We start from the raw sequence: 6,650 nt of genomic DNA, 5'->3' as shown, positions 1-6,650 counted from the left end.
AGGGATAGGGGGAGGTATGAGAGGATAAAGGAAAGATAAATGACTTGGGGTGGTGAACACACAATACAATATACAGATGATGTATTACAGAATTGCACACTGAAACCTATGTAATTTTAGTAACCAATGTCACCCCAGTAAATTCAATTAAAAAAAATAAGATTACAATTTCCCCAGTAGGTTTTAGTAGAAATTTCAAACTGTATCAACTGAAAATCTGTTCCTATTTTATTTATCTATTTAAAATATAATTTTATTGATTTCAGAGAGGAAGGGAGAGGGATAGAAACATCAATGATGAGAGAGAATCATTGTTTGTCTGCCTCTTGCACGTCCCCTACTGGGGATCGAGCCCACAACCTGGGCATGTGTCCTTGACCAGAATCAAACCCAGGAACCCTCAGTCTGCAAGTCGACGCTCTATCCACTAAGCTGAACCAGCTAGGGCTGTTCCGATTTTATTAACTAAAGAAAATCTCAGTGGAATAGAGCATACGTCAAGAACAAAAAATTAACCTCTCATTCATTTATTTCTACAGTAGAATTTTTATTTTACTTTTAAATAGCCAAAAAAAAGATTGCTTTTATTAAATTGAAATTTTAAGAAATTATTTTAATTACAAATTAAGTAGTGAACAATATAATTCATAGCTTACGTAAGAGGGACAATCCATATGCAACAAGTTAAACTGGTGTTTTTTTTTAAAGCTACAACTTAAATATAGCTTTGTATAGCATGCATCACAAAACAGTACAGATATACCAGGGAAATTCCTAAAAGTCAAGAATACAATCACAGCATAAAATTCCCTCCTCTCCACATCCTAATTCTTATACTAAGAACCACCACTCTTTAAACCTCTTCACTTGCTCTTCTGCCATCAGCACTGGCAAATGACATTCTTCTCGAAACAATTTTCACTAAGAATTTGAAGTTTTTCTTTTTTCAATATGGTTACTGCCTATGAATAGACAGCAGAGTTGTATGTATTTAGAAGTGAACACCAGCCGAAACCAGTTTGGTTCAGTGGATAGAGAGTCAGCCTGCGGACTGAGAGGTCCCGGGTTCGATTCCAGTCAAGGGCATGTACCTGGGTTGCGGGCACATCCCCAGTGGGGGGTGTGCAAGAGGCAGCTGATCGATGTTTCTCTCTCATCGATGTTTCTAACTCTCTCTATCTCTCTCTCTTCCTCTCTCTCTAAAATCAATAAACATAATCTTGGCAAGGATTTAAAAAATTAAAAAGTAGCCCTAACTGGTGAGGTCGGCCTGCGGACGGAAGGGTCCCAGGTTCGATTCCGGTCAAGGGCATGTACCTGGGTTGCGGGCACATCCCCAGCAGGAGATGTGCAGAAGGCAGCTGGTCGATGTTTCTCTCTCATCGATGTTTCTAACTCTCTATCTCTCTCCCTCTCTGTGAAAAATCAATAAAATATGTTTAAAAAAAAAAAAAGAAGTGAACACCAATGGTTGGCTAGGCTCACTGATGGTTAAATGGCTTGCTCTGACACTCCAGCTTCCAGCATACCTTTCCAAATTCCAAGAATTCAACTTGGTTATTTAATTTCCTGGAAATAACTCACAAAGGAATTCTAAACTAAAAAAAAAAAATTTCCCCTTCTAACATTTTATATTCATAACAGCATATGCAGAGGTCCTCACCCCTGTGTCAGAATCAGTTGTATAGCTTTATGAAACTATAGATGACTGAGCGTTACTATCTGATTCAGCAAGCTCCTCACATCATTTAATCCAGATGTTATTTTTTTTCCAATGCTAAAAAAAAAATATCAAATTTTCTCTAATGCTCTTGTGATGGGACAAGGGCCATGTAAACAAATACTATGATTCATTCATAAATGAAACATCCAAGTTCTTACCAGGTAATACAGGTTCTGCCTGATGTCCTACAATTACCTCATATAGTAATGTATTCTACAAAGCCAAGGCTCAGCTTAACTACCTTCTACAAAAATCTCTGTGCAAGCACACAATCCAAAGCTCTTTCTTTCTTGCCTTGTAGTCATTGATTTAAAACTCATTTCATGTAACAAGTATTTCTTAAATATCTATATTGGTACATTATTCTAACGAGTAGAACAATGAACAGAACAAAGTCTCTATCCTCATAAAACCTACATTTTAATTGTGCAAGGCATGTGATAAATAACTTGTCAGATGGTGATATGGAAAAAAAAAAGCAAGGAAGAAAATAAGAAGGTTGACTGAGGAGGACTTCTCCTGGTCAAGGAAGGCCTCTATATAACATTTAGATGACATCTGAGCAGAATTCCAAAAGAAATAAGAGAAAAAATGAGCCATGCAAATTTTGAGGAGAGAAAATTTTGAACAAACAGCCCTTCACGTGTGATCCCTTATATGACCTAGTCTTTTATGTCCAAAAACACTTTTATGAACAAAGAAGATATATTTTAAGTCAATGCTCTGAAAGAACTACATTATCAGAAGAATTATTAAAAGGAATAAGAATGCAGACTAAGCAAAGAAATCCCTTCAGTTAAAGCCAGTTGGCCAGTAGCTTTCCAGCCCTGCAATCGTACAGGGCACAATGTCTACTTCTGTTGGTACTGTCTTTTAACTGTCCAAAATGATAACCCTTCACATGTGGCTATTTGAATTTAAATTCATTAAAATTAAAAATTCATGCCCTGACCGGTTTTGCTCAGTAGATAGAGCATCGGCCTGCGGACTGAAGGGTCCCAGGTTCGATTCCAGTCAAGGGCATGTACCTTGGTTGCGGGCACATCCCCGGTGGGAGTGCAGGAGGCAGCTGATTGATGTTTCTCTCTCATCGATGTTTCTAACTCTCTATCCCTCTCCCTTCCTCTCTGTAAAAAATCAATAAAATATATTTTAAAACAAACAAAAAAAACTTGAAAATTAAAAATTCAGTTCCTCAATCCCATTAGCCCTATTTCAAGTGTACAACAGCCACATGTAGCTAATGGTTCTATGTCTAGCATTTCCATCTCCACAGAAAGTTGTATTCTATAGTACAAATTGTACGTTTTCAGTAAATCACAAATATTATCACTATGCTAACTTAACTTCTCTAACCACTTTTATAGGAAGAAAAATTCTGTCCTTCAGACTTTTAACTAACACCATAAATCATTCAGGCAAAAATCCAAAAATAGATTAATGATGTACAATATTTTAAGTACTCCTAAGTTAGATGTTTTTTCTTACAACTCACATTAACATAGAGAGAAGAGAGAAGAAAGCAGCAACAGTCACCAACCTAGCAACACTTGACTGCAAGGCAACAGAGTATGTCCAACTCTTCCAAGTGGGCTAAATCTACAAAAGTGTGGATTTTGTTTTACCCTGGCAACCTCATTTCTCTTACCATTCACCTATATCCTAAGAAAGTCGTGAAAAATAGCATCAGGAGTATGCAAAGCCATCATTTTTTAATGACTTAGTTTTTCACATTGTTACAATAGAGTGTAATTACAACAACAAAAAACACTTCTGGCAAAAACAAGTATCTCTTCTTTAAACTAAACTCCTACATAATATATGGCACGTTAAACTCATATTCCCACCCTTTCATTAGACAAATTATATACAAGACACTTTTTGCAGAAATTATGACCAATTTATGACAATGTTTTATAGTCAGAAAACAGTAATGTGGGAAAAAAGATGGACCAAATATGCAACAAAATTAAATTTTAGATATCAAGTCGGCTAGAACAAGCCAGGCAAATCCACTACAAAAAAACTGAAATTTTTTGTAAACTGATGTGTAAACCAGGTTTCCTTTGACAAATTAAGGCAAACACATAATTTATTATTTTGAAATTGTAAAACACAAATTAATTTCATTTCCTACACACTTTACTACAAATAAGTATGGTACAACTAAGAAAGTAGTAGCTCAAAAGTTGAATGCCACTGGAATGATTTAAGTTACTAACCTAAGCACCACTTGATTACAAGGCATTAGAGTATGCCCAACTTTTCCTTTATCTTACTTGGGGGAAAAACTTACAGTCAAAAGAGCTAACTACAACTGAGGAAGCAGAAACAATTTTGAAAAAACAAATACTAATTATACTTTTGGTTAGTAATATTTTCATTATTCCAGTGTAAGAGAATAAGGACATTATATCCCCTTTTCTTTCAGTTAGTGATTTTCAATTTTCTTCTGCATGTACCTATCCCAATAAATCCTTTAGCACTTTAACTTTAGCAATGAACTTAAATGTTCACTCCACTATCACCACCAAAAAAAAAACTGCCGAAACCGGTTTGGCTCAGTGGATAGAGCGTTGGCCTGCGGACTGAAGGGTCCCAGGTTCGATTCCGGTCAAGGGCATGTACCTGGGTTGCGGGCACATCCCCAGTGGGAGATGTGCAGGAGGCAGCTGATCGATGTTTCTCTCTCATCGATGTTTCTATCTCTCTCTCCCTTGCTCTCTGTAAAAAAACAATAAAACATATTTTTAAAAAAAAACAAACAAAAAACTGTTTGATGCTTAATCAAAAACTGTTATCCTATGGAATAATTAAACTGTGGTACATCCATATCACAGAATTTGTCAGCAATAACAAGGAACAACTATTGATACACCCAACAACTTGGATGAATCTTTTATGTTGCATAAAATGGGCCAATCCTAAAAGTTATGTACAGTACTTTTTAGTAAACATTCTTGAAATGCCGAAACTATAGAAAGATTAGTAGTGGTTGCCAGATTTTGGGGGGTAGAGAGGATAGGAGGGAAGGAGGTGTGATTCTAATGGAACTGTTCTGTATATTGACTGTTGTGATAGTTATATAATCTACACGTGATAAGATTGCACAGAACTAAATACACAAATCAGTACAAGTAAAATAGAAAAATATGAATAAGTGGTAGGTTGTATAAGTGTTATGATACTGAACTACAGTTTTACAAGGCATTAGCATTAGGGAAATGAGGTAATGGGTACAAGGCATCTCAACGTATTATTTGCTAAAACTACATGTGACCCTAAAGTTTGATTTTTTTTTTAAAGTGCTACCCCTACCAATTGGGAGAAACTGCATATGAACTGGGTATTAGACAATATTAGGTAATGATTGATAATTGATAATGGTATTATGGTTTTATAGAACAATGGCCTTATTCTTAGGAGATGCTTGCTGAAGCATTTAGGAATGAACTATTATGTCTGCAACTTACTTTTAACTCTTGTAAGTATGGGGAGCGAGATAACAAATATAGCAAAATATTAACTCTATGTAAAGGGTTTATAAGTGCTCCTTGTACTCTTCACTCAAATTTTCAGCTTGAATTTTCAAATTAAAGAATTGTGGGAGATTAAAGACAATTTGCTCACCTAAAACTGTGTTATAGTCAAACCTACACACCAATTAGTCTTTTAAAAGGTTTAAAAATAAATAAGTTGTTCTGGCCGAAACCGGTTTGGCTCAGTGGACAGAGCGACGGCCTGCGGACTGAAAGGTCCCAGGTTCGATTCCGGTCAAGGGCATGTACCTGGGTTGCGGGCGCATCCCCAGTAGGAGATGTGCAGGAGGCAGCTGATTGATGTTTCTCTCTCATCGATGTTTCTAACTCTCTATCTCTCTCCCTTCCTCTCTGTGAAAAATCAATAAAAGATATTTTTTTTAAAAAAAAATAAATTGTTCTGGCAAAACTATATTATAGTCCCACTGACACTCCATTTCGTCCTAAAACAAAACAAAAAATAGCAATAAGAATTTCAAGGAAACTACGAGTTACATGTTACATGGTATTGGATGTGACTTTCTGATGTTTTTCAACATGCATCGACTAAATGTGTGTACTACATATGAATATTTTTGCAAAATCAAAGTCATTTCAACATGGAATTCTCTTTCTTATTTCTAGAAAAACTGGATCCCCAGAGTTGTTCTACTTTTCAAACAAGGGAAATAAACTTAAACTGCAAGAGAGAAAGCAAACACTTTCATACATACACCCCAAACTTTAAAGTTTTTAGTTTGGCAAATACAGTTCATCCTTTCACTAAGAAATGTTTGCATGAAAGGGGCAACCCACACATAAATGTCAAACAATAAAAATGTGCTATAATGTTAATTATAGCGTCAAGGCGACAAAACATATTTTACAGGGTAAACAGTCCCTCCAAACATCATTGCACTTATGACAATGAAGAAAAAAAAAAGCCAACTGTACACATTCGAAATGTAGAGAATAAGTGGGTTTGAGCTAATGTCAAAGGATCCATCTCAAAAATTCGTATATTCTCTGTAGCTAAATTTTTCCACTGGTGTTAATGCGCTTCAGTCTCGGCGAAAATCCTGGTCTAGGACGCCCCAACCGAAAGCCTGTAACTTTTCACTTCCGACCGGCCGCCCCCACGCAGTGCGCCCCACCTCCCGAGGAGAGGGATGGGGTGGGGCGGTTTCCCGCTCAGAAACCAAGAAATAAATGTCCCGTCCCTACTCTAGAAATAAAGAGAAAGAGAGAGACAGAGACAGAGAGAGAGACCGACCGACCAAGGTGCTGAAGACCCAAGTATGCCACTACTCAAGAGGAAGTCGTCGTCGAAAAGCTTCCTTTTCTCCTCTAAACTCCTTCCTCCCTTCCAGCCTCTCAGGTCCCGAAGCGACTCGGGGCCGGGCGGGGAC

At 37.0% G+C, this 6,650-nt stretch overlaps 1 protein-coding gene across 8 annotated transcripts in view; it reads right to left on the bottom strand.

Moving 5' to 3' along the window:
• Positions 1 to 6,650, bottom strand: part of NAA15 (N(alpha)-acetyltransferase 15, NatA auxiliary subunit) — a 73,900-nt gene that overhangs the window by 66,388 nt on the left and 862 nt on the right. The gene's annotated exons all lie outside the window — the stretch shown is intronic.

This window comes from Myotis davidii, unplaced genomic scaffold (genome assembly GCF_000327345.1).
Source record: "Myotis davidii unplaced genomic scaffold, ASM32734v1 scaffold436, whole genome shotgun sequence".
Lineage (NCBI taxonomy): Eukaryota > Metazoa > Chordata > Mammalia > Chiroptera > Vespertilionidae > Myotis > Myotis davidii.
Note: the sequence above shows the minus strand (reverse complement) of the source record. Positions and strands in the feature narration are given on the sequence as shown.